Consider the following 12,673-nt stretch of genomic DNA (forward strand, 5'->3'; position numbering starts at 1 on the left):
AATAGGTGTGTAGTAGTTTTTCATTGTGGTTTTAACTATATTTTCTTGATGACCAATACAGTTGAGTAACTTTGTGTGTACTTCTTTGCCATCCATACATCTTCCTAGTGAACTGCCTGTTCAAATCATTTGCCCATCTTTTAAAAATATACTTTTGAGTTTAGCATAGTTGTAGACTTATATAGAAGTTGAAAATATGGTACAAAGAATGTCCATATACCTCATATGCAGATTGCTCTATTGTTAACAGCTTACATTAATAGAATAATTTGTCACAATTACTGAACCAATGTTAATACATTATCATTAACTAAAGTCTATACTTTATTCCTATGTTCTCAGTTGTACCTAATGTCCTTTTCCTGTTCCAGAATCTCATCCATCACATCAAATTACATTTAGTTGTTACCTGTCTACGGGCTCCTCTTGCTTGTGACAGTTTCTCAGACTTTTCTTATTTTTAAGGACTGTAACAGTTTTGAAACATACTGGTCAGATACTTTTTAGATTGTCCCTCAATTTGGGTTTGTGTTATATTTTTCTCCTGGTTAGACTAGACTTATGCTTTTTTGAGAGGAAGACCACAGAGATAAAAAGTACCATTTTGATGACATTATATCAAGGGTACACACTATCATGACTTATCACTGTTGATGCTAACCTTGGTCACTTGGCTAAGGCAGCATTTCACAGCTTTCTCCACTGTAAACTTCCTTTTCCCCCCTTACATACTATACTCATTGGAAAAAAGCCATAATTCATAGTCCACACTTAAGGGGGGAGGGGAGGAATTATGGTTCACTTCTTTCAGGGCAGAGTATCTGCATAAATTATTTGGAATTTTTCTGCAAGGGAGATTTGTCTCTTCTCCCCATTTAGATAATCAATTGTTTGTTTGTATCAGTATGCACTCATGGATATTTATTTTGTACTGTGGGTTATAATTCAATACTATTTTATTTTGTTGCTCAAAATTGTTCCAGCTTTGGCCATTATTGGCTCTTTCATTTGTCTCCTGTATCCATTCTTTGTGGTTTATATTTTTGATCACTTCTTTACTTTCTGGCACTATAAAATGCTCTGGGTTTGTTCTGTATACTTCTTGTCCAGGCCTTAAAATAAGCCATTTCTTCAAGAAGCCCAGTTCCCTTTAGTAGAGAATGGTAGAAAATAATGCTTTCTGTTTTTGAAAGTGATTAATTATCGTTTCAACTTCTATAATAGATATAGGACTAACCACTCTATTTGTCTTTGTGTGAGTAGAGATAGTTTGTTTCTTTCAAAGAATTAGTCCATTTCCTCTAAGTTATCATAACCATGAACATGGGGTTTTTTATGGTATTCCCTTTTTATCTTTTTAATCTCTATTAGCTCAATAGAGATCACCTCTCTTTCATTTCTCATATTGAAAACTTGTGTCTTTTCTATTTTTTTCTATGATATTTCGGCTAGAGATTTATCAATTTTATTGATCTTTTCAAAGAACCAACTTTTGGTTTTGTTGATTTTCTCTGTTGCTTTCCTGTTTTAAATTTCGTTCACTCTACTTTTAACATGTTCATCTTTCTGTAATTTTTTATGATGGAAACCTAGGTTATTTATTTTATATTTTCTTCCTTTATAATATATGCATCAATAGTATAAGTTTCTCTTTAACCACTGTTTCACTGCCTTCGATGAATGTTGATAAGCCTTTTTTTTCATTTTCATTTAGCTTAAAATATTTTTTTTATTTCTCTAGAGGCTTCTTTGATCAGCGGTCTATTTAGAGATGTGTTGTTTAATTTCCAAATATTTGAAGATTTTCCAGCTATTTATGTTACTGATTTCTCATTTAATTCCCTTGTGGCCTCAACACATAATTTTATTTTTTAGAAGAAGATTAGCCCTGAGCTAACATCTGCTGCCAGTCCTCCTCCTTTTACTGAGGAAGACATCCTCAGTAAAGACGTCCGTGTCCATCGTCTTCTACTTTAAATGTGGGACACCTGCCATAGCATGGCTTGACAAGCAATGTGTAGGTCCACACTCGGGATCTGAAGCAGTGAACCCTGGGCAGCCAAAGCAGAAGGTGCAAACTTAACTGCTGGACCAACAGGCTGGCCCCCTCAACACATACTTTGTATGGTTTTTGTTATTTAAATTTGTTAAGGTGTGCTTTATGGCCCAGAATGTGCTTTATCTTCCTGGATGTTCCACATGAGCTTGATAAGGATGTGTATTCTGCTTTTACTGGAAGGAATATTTTATAAATGTCAATTCATAATAGTAATTGCAATAAGTGGGGCTTTAGAATGAAGTTTTCTGTTAATCTAGTTAGGAGCCATACTGTATTTAATTGATAATTGCTGTATTTGTAGGTATCAAATATTACAAATACTTTAGAGTTTTAATTTAGTTTTCTTTTTTTCCCTCTCCTTTTGGCTTATGGGCTTCCCTAGGTATTATTCCTCAGAAATATTCTGTTCTTGCATCTGTTTCAGGTGTAATCCACAGTGTTTCTGACATTCCTCCACTGGTATTCATATTTTTCCTCTGTCCCTTACCACCTCCCCTGGTTGCAATCCATTTTCTTAAAACCCTGTCTTCTGCCTGCCTCTTCAGGTGACTCAGAAAGTTAGAGAGGACTGGAATTCGGAAGTATCCTTTTCTCCCAGCCTGAATGAGCTTTCCATATTGGGCTCTTGGCAGGTCTCATCATCTAGAGAGTAAACTTCTGTTATGTTGAAATCCCTGGACATATTTCACCAGGGACACTCTTCCTTGCCCCTGTCAGACCCAGGAGGGGATCTTGCCCGATCTTTACCGTGAGAATTTGATGGGATTCCTGTAAGGAAAGCTCACAAAGGTGTGTGTGTATTTGTGTCTGTTCAGGTGGAGAGGATGGGGGAGGAATGCAGAGATCCCTCTCAAGCAAGTCCACACTCAGCCTCCAGCACTGGATCAGAATTATACTAGCATGTTGCTACCTATGAGTGACTTCAGTGGTTTCTGCTTCAGATGAGTAACTCTCAGCTGCAACTCTCTAGACACTCCTGACTCTCCGGATGTTGATTGGGCAGTTTGCCTCGTGACCTCTGTTTTTTGATGGGTCGGTAAGTATAGTGAAATTCTTTTAAAAGGTTATTTATTGCTTATATTTAGTTACACATAAAGTACATTTGATAACTTGTTTAAGTAATTTTATTGGCTATTTAAAACAATCCAAAACATAATTATCTTATATATAAACTATATATTTATATTTCAGTCTAAAATCTGTGAAATAGGAAGAGAATTGTGACCTAGTAGTTAATATCAGGAACTTTGGAGTCAAAAACAGCTAAGTTTGAATACTGAATCAAACTTTTGAGAAGTTTTTTTTCATTATAAAACATAAATAATAATAACTGTCTCATAAAATCTATCTAAAAAGAGATAATGTATATGTTCATCACAGTGTCTAGCTCATAAGAGATATCCAATAAATTATAATTATTATTATTAATCCTTCTTTAGAGATAAGAAACTGAGAATCACTGCGGTCAAGGTTATGCCCATACCTCTAAAAAATAACGGGTATTTGTCTTCCTTATAAGTGACAAAATCAAGCAAGTAGAGAATAATAACAAATGGATAGAAAAGCAAAACAAAGTATTAAAAGTGTAAAAAGGATGATACAGAAACCTGCTGTAGGGAGAGATGAGTAGAAATGCATCACATTGTGTTGGGGTGAAGCAAAGAAAGTCGCTGTGAATTGATATTTAGGCATTGAGGAAATTGTGGATTTTTTACGGATGAACACAGGATAGCTATGTAAAGGAAGCTGTAATCAATGGATTGATGCAGGAAAAGAGCAAATAATGCAGTGGATCTGGAGCACAGCATTCTTGATAATTAGTATCGCAGACATAAATCAAAAGCTAGGCTTTCTGGGAGAGAGAAAGTGTTTGAAGCTGGAAAGTGGTATAATAAAATGCACAAGCAGAACTTAAAATATCCATTTTCTTTTTCTTGCACAGATTTAAATTCAATACTTAACTGTCCATGGAGATGAAAAAGTAAATAATGTGAGAAGGGGGTCATTGAAACTGGTGGGACAAAAGTCCAACAGTCACTTTCAAGACAAGTGTCAAGACAAACAGGTAACTAAACTGGTGAGGAATTATAAGAAAACAAGCATAAACGTCAGCAAAGTAGATAGATTTCAACCCAAAAGATGAAGAGTATCCTGTTTTTGGATGGTCTATTTTAATTTCCCTTGTAAAATATTTCATGATTAGTTGTGGAACCAAAAAGGGGTAGAAATTTTAATGCAAATAATAGCACATGCTCTATTTGAATTTTACAATATTATATAAGTAAATATTTACAAAAACCAGGGGCCTGCCCCGTGGCCTAGTGGTTAAGTTTGCATTCTCCACTTCGGCGGCCCCGGTGTTTCGCGGGTTCGGATCCTGGGCACAGACACATCACTGCTCATGAGGCCATGCTGAGGCAGCATCCCACATGGCACAACCAGAAGCACTCACAACTACAATATACAACTATGTACTAGGGGGCTTTGGAGAGAAGAAGAAAGAACAACGAAAAAAATTTTACAAAAATCATAATGAAGAGAGGTGTCTACTTCTTGAGAAAATAAGAATTCAAAATTGTTTTCAGATCACAAATTAAACGTTTATTTTTTTACTTAATATTCCTAGTTTTCAGTGTTCATAAATTGATTCTTCGAAATGAAATACTAGGGACAGCATGAGGACTAATGGGAAATGTCCACGGTACCCATTAGACATTGCAATCTAGCTCAAGAAAAACTTTAAAAGGCAGTAGACTTTTCAAGATGGATTTGACTATTCCTCATCTCATGTGGATTGTTTCTTTGTGAGATTACTTTAAAGGCATTCTAATAACGCTTCTCTCAAGCCTTTCTTATAGTTTTCATGATACATTCAATTCTTAATCAAAATAGTAAACTGGGATTAAATACAACTCAAAAGTGGCCTGAATTTCATTCAAATATAATTATTTACTTATAGGTAAAGAGGATATCAGAAGAATAAGCAAATGATCATTGTTTCAGCCGTCAGCGGCCTTTCTTAGCAGTCTGCACGTATGCTATGTGAAGAGATTTCGTCTCCCCAGTAATGATGAGCGCTGCATGCCTAAAGATCATTTAAAACAATTTGTAGTGATATTTTTGATGGGATACATATCTTAAAAGTAGGCCAAAGCCAACAGAGAGAACAAATAAACATAAGCTTCCTAAATGCATTGCTGTTTCATTTCTTCAAATCCTGCCCAGGGATAAATATTCTCTTAACTAAAGTCATTTTAAATGTGATTTGGTGTTTCTTTTTAAGGGTGCTACTGACCAAATTTTATTAAAAAGGACAAGAATATATCATTTTTTAGTTTAAAAGGTAGGAATTAAAGGAGAGTTACCAAATGGATTCCTAAAGAGGCTACTTCCACCACAGGTCAGTAAACATGATAGCTGCTGTGTGAGCCAAAGAGATTCATTTTGTTTTCACTCTGGCTTTCTCTGCCAGTGGGGAAAGCTCAGTAATGTTGCTGTCTTTTCAGTCATCCTTATCATAAGCGATCACCCTGTGTGGCATGTGTTAATTATCCCAGCCGTCTCTTTTTTTCTCTATTAGATTAATAGTTGCCAATTATGATTCCTCTCTCCCGCACTGCTATTGTGTACACATTTTCTAATTCTCTTCATTACATCAGTGAGTACGTATAATTATGGTTATAAGTTATCCATCTATCTTTTCAAGGACAGTGAGCAATGCAATGCTTTGAAGGCCTGGAGTGTGTGTGTGTGTGTGTGTGTGTGTGTGTGTGTGCCTGTGTGTGTGAGACAGAAAGAGACAGAGGAAGAGAGAGAGAAATTAACATCTTAGATAAATATGAACCACATACACAACTATAATACATACAGACATGAATGTAATTCATTTCTATGTCCATTTTCTAAAACAACAAAACAAATAGGCAAAAATAAATCTATAAAATCCTGTCTTATTGTAAGCACTTAGACTGACTACAAGTGAGCGCATCACCTGGCAGCTCAAATATCTTCTCCAATCTGCTGGTGGATCCAAACTCTTCATTCCTTTTGGACTTTTGAAGAATTCATATTCCATAATTAGTGACAAGGTTAAGCCACAAAGATGTACAATATCATGTCAACTAAAATTCACAACATGATGCAGAATTTTATAACATTGAATAGGAGTTTGGTGGGGATAATAGAGACGAAGGATTTGGACAATTTAAGGTAAACGGCAAGTTGTCCTCAAGAGGAACAGTGACAGAAAACAGTGATGATCAGTTCTGAAGAGATCTATTTCTTGCCCCTACAACAGGTAACTACAAAAATGATTTTGTAGTGAAGTTTGTCCAAAACTAATACATGATTAGAAGGCAGAGCAAAATTAAAGAGGCAGGAAAAGACAGTCTTTAATTTTTATGGTTTGTCTCTAAAAACATTTTTGAAGCAAACTGGACAAAGTCACATATTTTCAGGTCAAAACTCTGTGCCTTTGGAGGCATGAGGCTGTTGCTGGTACATCCTTAACCTTCCCTTCCTCTCACATATAAGAAAAGTCCCAGTGACCTACTGGATCCAAGCATGATGGCTTGTGCAGTAGATTTGTCAGACCATTTGCCAGTGGAAGTTCTGAGCTTTGTCCTCTTAGGAAGCGAAGAAATGAACGATCTTCACTCCCAATCTTTTCAAGCTATGAATTCCTCCTTTTCCTGTATATCGTTATTTTTACAATGCTTTACTTGACCCAATCAACCGGAAAATTGCCTCACTTAATTCTGCATTCTTAACCTCTTGTATATCTATTAGCACTTGGCATGTTGTAAATGCTTGGTTATATATACATGATTTTATTCCTAGACAATGGACTTCTAGAGATTAGAGTCCTATTAAAACTATTTATAGCTTCAGTTTACACCATAAGGCTTGGATCATAATTTTTGGTCAATAAGTAACTTCTAACTACACTGTATAAATGTGTCTTTTGATGAAATCAATCATTTAGAAAGTATTTTATGTATCTGCTACCCACTACATACTGTGCTAGGAGCTACTGTCACAATTACAAGTTACAGCCACTCCCTCAGGCAGCATAAGGTATAGAAATAAGAAAGGAATTATAAAAATAAAAAGAAAAAAACCTAATACACATATATATTACACATATAATATATGTAACATGTTTAATACACAAAATGTCATAAAACTACGTAATACATATGTGTGCATATATAAACTACATATATGTGTAGATTAATACTTTATAGCATTACATATATTTTATGTATCTATATATTATATTCATGTGTGTATGTATAAATTTTGCTTCTCAATATTTGAAATCTAGTTTTGTAGTGCAATTCCTGACAGTTTTGTTAATGGTGTAACATTCTCTTTGTAACAGGTGTGCAATGAAATATTAGTATTTGCATCATTTTAAAAAGTTAATCTCCTCTTTGTACGTGATGTTATATAGAACTAGTTAAAGAAAATACTACCACATGTTTATAATACTTGCAGGTATTTATTGTGTGTACACTATGTGTTTTGTATTAGACAAAAGAATATGTATACTCACAACATTCTGTTGATTTTCTATTCCTGTGTAGAACATTACCACAGATTCTGTGGCTTAAAACAACACACATTTATCATCTCACAGTTATGGTGGTTCTGGTGTCTGAGTGCTGCTTAGCTGGATCCTTTCCTTGGGTCTCATAAGACTACAGTTAAGGTGTTAGCATGGCTGTGTTCTCATCTTGAGGCTTGACTATAGAAGAGTCTACTTGCAAGCTAACTCAGTTTGCTGACACTTGTAAGATTGAGGATTCTAGTTTCATGCTAGCTATTGGGTGTAGCCTCCTCTCAGCTTCTAGAGGCCTCAACTCCTAAAATCCTTGTGTTGTGGGCAGCCTAACGAGGCCACATGATTTTCCAAAGTCTGCAAAGTATTAAGTCTCTGGAGAGAGTCTTCTAACAAGTTTATGTCTTTATATATATAATGTAATTACTAGAGTGATATCTCATCACCTTTGTCATATTCTGTTAGTTAGAAGCAAGTCACAGGTCCTACCCATACTCCAGGGGAGGGAATTATACAAAAGTAGGACCACCAGGTATGGGGACCATAGAGGATGACCTCAGAGTCTGTCCATCACACATGCTATGAAGTAGATCCAAATTTTATGATAATGATACTAAGGACACCCAATGCGGTATAACTTGCCTGAAGGTCCGCAGTTGGAAGTTGTGGAGCTGAAATTCTAACATAAGTTCTCTGGTTCTAGAGCACTTGCTTTTAACTTTTTTGAATGATACATCTCTTCATCATAAAAATCCAAAAGATTTACATGCCATGATATGTATGTGGTTAATTTTTGTCTAGGAAATAGCTACCACATGTGGAGACACAAGAACATTAATACTATTGGCTAGAGTTATAAAGAGTCTTAAATTGAGGTAGCAGAGGGTAATACATAAAAAATAGCAAATGCTAAACTTGGATGTTGGAAGACTTAACATCCTCTGAAGTCAAATTTAAACTTATTGTACTCAGTGTTGTTGTCAGCATTATAGCAGAGTGAGTCACTCTCTGTATCTCTCCCCTCAAAGTTACAACTAGTAGGACATCCATAGACCAACAAGGGATCCTCTGCACAGCACATCAGAATGCCTGAAAGATCCATACATCTATATATCTGAAGGTGGGTGGACTGGACCTCATGGAGGTGGCAGAACCAGTGGAGCAGCAGTGGAAGCTCCCAAGACCAGAGGCTCCAGGAACTACAGCAATGGCCACAAACAAAAGCTCTAGGAACTGAAATGGTGCTTGTGACAAGAGGTTCCAGGAACTATGGCAACAACTGCAAACAGAGGCCCTAGGAAGCAAGGCAGTGCTTGCAAACAGAAGCTCCAGGAACCAGCAAAGCACTGACAGCCAGAGGCTCCAGGAACTGCAGTGGCACCATGATTGGAGGCTCCAGGAACCATGGCAGTGCTTGAAACCCAGCCCCTTGGCTTCCCTAGCAGCAGCAGTGGCTCTTGAGACCTTGCTCAGTAACTGTGGCAGCACCCATGACCAAGGTACCCCTCACCCCATGGCAGGGGTTGCAGTGCCCACAACCCCAGCCTGCCTGGCAGTGGTGGTGACATTTGTGGACCCAATGCCTCTGCCCCATAGTGTCAGCAACCCCAGAAAACTCAGGAGCAGCAGCAGAGGCAGCACACACAGCAACAGCCCCACGGCTGCAGCAGTGTCCATGGCAATGTTGCCTGTGGGCCCAACAAACACAGACATGGTGGAGGTACCCATGACCCTGGCTTTGGTCCCTGGGTTCCTGCTTCCCACACCAAGGTGGGGAAACTCATGACCCAAACAACCCCACAAGCAGCAGAGGTGCTCTGTAGCCTGATGTCCCCAGAGGAAGTGCCCATGAAAGCAACAACAAGCCACCAGCAACCTTGGAGGTAAAAGCAGCACAGTGAGGGTACTGATGATACCTCTGGAAGAGGTAGTGGAGGATGGAAACACTGGCTCTCAAATACAACCAGAAGCAGCTCAGAATCAAAGTAATCAGAGCCTTATCTAGATAAGGAAGACTTTCCTGCATAAAATTCACTGCTACTAATGCGCCATCAGAGAAACAACTCATTGAGCACAATGAAAAATTACAATAACACGGTATTGCAAAAAGAAAATGACAGTTGTCCAGAAACCAAACTTGAAGTCATGGAAGATAGCAATCTAATTGATAGAGAATTCAAAATAGCTGTCATGAATAAACTCAATGAGCAACAAGAAAACTCGTAAAGACAGTTCAATCAGCTCAGGAAGGAAACTAATGAGCAGAAGGAGTATTTCACCAAAGAGGTTGATACTCTAAAAAACCCAAAAACTAAAGTCTAGATCTGAAGAACTAAATAAATGAGATGAAGTATAAAGTAGGAAGCACTGGAAATAGAGCATACCATACAGAAGAAAGAATTAGTGACATTGAAGATCAACATCTATAGCTACAAATGATTCAGGTGGAAGAGGAGAGAGAACCAAGATTTTTAAAAATTAAGAAATTCTATGAGAAATATCCAACTCCATTAGAAAAAAGAACATAAGGATAATGAGTATCCCAGAAGGATAAGAGAGGGAGAAGGGAGTAGGGAGCTTATTTAAATAAATGATAGCTGAGAATTTCCCAATCCTGAGGAAGGAACTGGATATACAAGTACATGAAGCTAATAGAACACCTAATTATCTTAACACAAAAAGACCTTCTCTAAGACATATTACATCAAAATTGTCAAAAGTCAGTGATAAAGGAAGACTATTAAGACTAGCCAGGGGAAAAGAAGAAATAATTTCTTACGAGGCAACCCCCATTAGGTTATCAGCAGATGATTTTCAGGAGAAAACCTACAGGCCAGGAGAGAGTGGAATGTTTTATTCAAGATATTGAAAAATAAAAACTGTCAGCTAAGAATGCTCTACCTGGCAAATTTATCTTTCAAGTATGAAAGAGAAATAAAAGTTTTCCTAGACAAACAAAACTGAGGCAGTTCATTGCCACTAGACCTGCCTTACAAGAAATGTTGAAAAGAGCCATCCTGTTTGAACTGAAAAGACAAAAGTATACAAACCTTTAAGCAAGGTGACAAATGAACAATCAGAATCAGAAAATTGCAAATCTCTATCAGAATAGGTTAGTAAACAATGATAACACAAAGATTAAAGGGAAATGCATTAAAAATAACTATAACTACTCCAAATTGGTAATGAACTCACAATACAAAAGGATAATTTGTGACAACAAAACCATAGAAGGGAAAAAGGAAAAGGATGGAAACTGCAAAGGGAAATGAAGATAAGATGATATCAGCAGGAAAAAAGCCTACCTTATCTATGATAACTTTTATAGTAACCTCATGGTAACTACAAAACAAAAATTCAATGCAGAATCACAAAGCACAAAAAAAGAAGAAATTGAGAAACACATCACAGAAAACCCCTAAACTGAAATGGCAGACAGAAACACAAGGAATAAGAAACAATGGAAATATAGACCAATCAGGAAAAAAAAGATAAAAATGGCACTATTGGGGCCGGTCCCTTGGCCAAGTAGTTAAGTTCATGTGCTCCACTTCAGTAGCCCAGGGTTTTGCTGGCTCAGATTCTGGGCGCAGACATGGCACCACTCGTTAGGTCATGCTGAGGTGGCATCTCACATAGCACAACCAGAAGGACCTACAACTAGAATATACAACTCTGTGCTGGGCAGGGGGCACCTTGGGGAGAAGAAGACAAAAAAAGTAAACAAAAACATGAAGACTGGCAACAGATGTTGGCTCGGGTGCCAATCATTAAAAAAAATATGGCACTATTAAGTCCTCATATATCAATAATCACCCAAAATGTAAATAGATTAAATTAATCAATCATCAAAAGACAGAGAGGCTGGATGGATTTCAAAAACAAGACCCAACAGTATGCTGCCCCCAGGACACCCATCTCAGCGCTAAAAACAAACATAGGCTCAAAGTGAAGGGATAGAAGATGATACTCCAAGCAAATGGCAACAAAAAGAAAGTGGGTGTAGTCATGCTTATATCAGACAAATAGACTTCAAGCCAAAAAAAATTAAAAGAGACTAAGGTAGACATTTATTCCAGGGACACAGGGATGTTCCAACATTTGCAAATCAATCAATGTAATATACCACATTAACAAAATGAAGAATAAAAACCACATCATCATCTCAATAGGTAAAGAGAAAGCATTCAACAAAATACAGCATTCATTTATGAAAAAACTCTGGATAAATGGTTATAGAAGGAAAGTATCTCAACATAATAAAGGCCATATATGATAAACCCACAGCTAACATAATACTTAACAGTGACAAACTGAAAGCTATCCTTCTATGAACACGAACATGAACAGGACAAGGATGCCCACTCTTGCTGCTCTTATTTAACATAGTATTGCAAGTCCCAGTCAGAGAAATCAGGCAAGGAAAATAAACAAAAGGGATCCAAACTGGAAAGGAAGACATAAACTGGTTACCATTTGAAGATGACATAATTTTACATATAGACAACACTAACGAATCCACAAAAAAACTATTAGAAATAATAAACGAATACAGTAGTTTCAGGGGAAAAAATCAATATACAAAAATCAGTTGTGTTTCTATACACGATTAATGAACTGGCCGAAAGAGAAATCAAGAATATGATCCCATTTACAAACACAACATAAAGAATAAAATACCTAGGAATAAATTTAACCAAAGAGGTGAAAGACCTGTGCACTGAAAACTCTAAAATATTGTTGTAGAAATGGAAGAAGACACAAATAAATGGAAAGATATTGTGCACTCGCAGATTGGAAGAATTAACATAGGTAAAATGTCTATAATTCCTAAAGCAATCTACAGATTCAACACAATCCCTATCAAAGTCCCAATGACATTTTTCACAGAAATAGAACAAAGAATCCTAAAATTTATATGGAAGAACAAAAGACCCTGAATAGCCAAAGGAACCATGAGAAAAAAAGAACAAAGCTGGAGGTATTACACTCCCTGATTTCAAAATATACTACAATGGTATGGTAATCAAAACAGCGTGGTACTAGCAGAA

Source organism: Equus quagga, chromosome 21 (genome assembly GCF_021613505.1).
Source record: "Equus quagga isolate Etosha38 chromosome 21, UCLA_HA_Equagga_1.0, whole genome shotgun sequence".
NCBI classification, from domain to species: domain Eukaryota; kingdom Metazoa; phylum Chordata; class Mammalia; order Perissodactyla; family Equidae; genus Equus; species Equus quagga.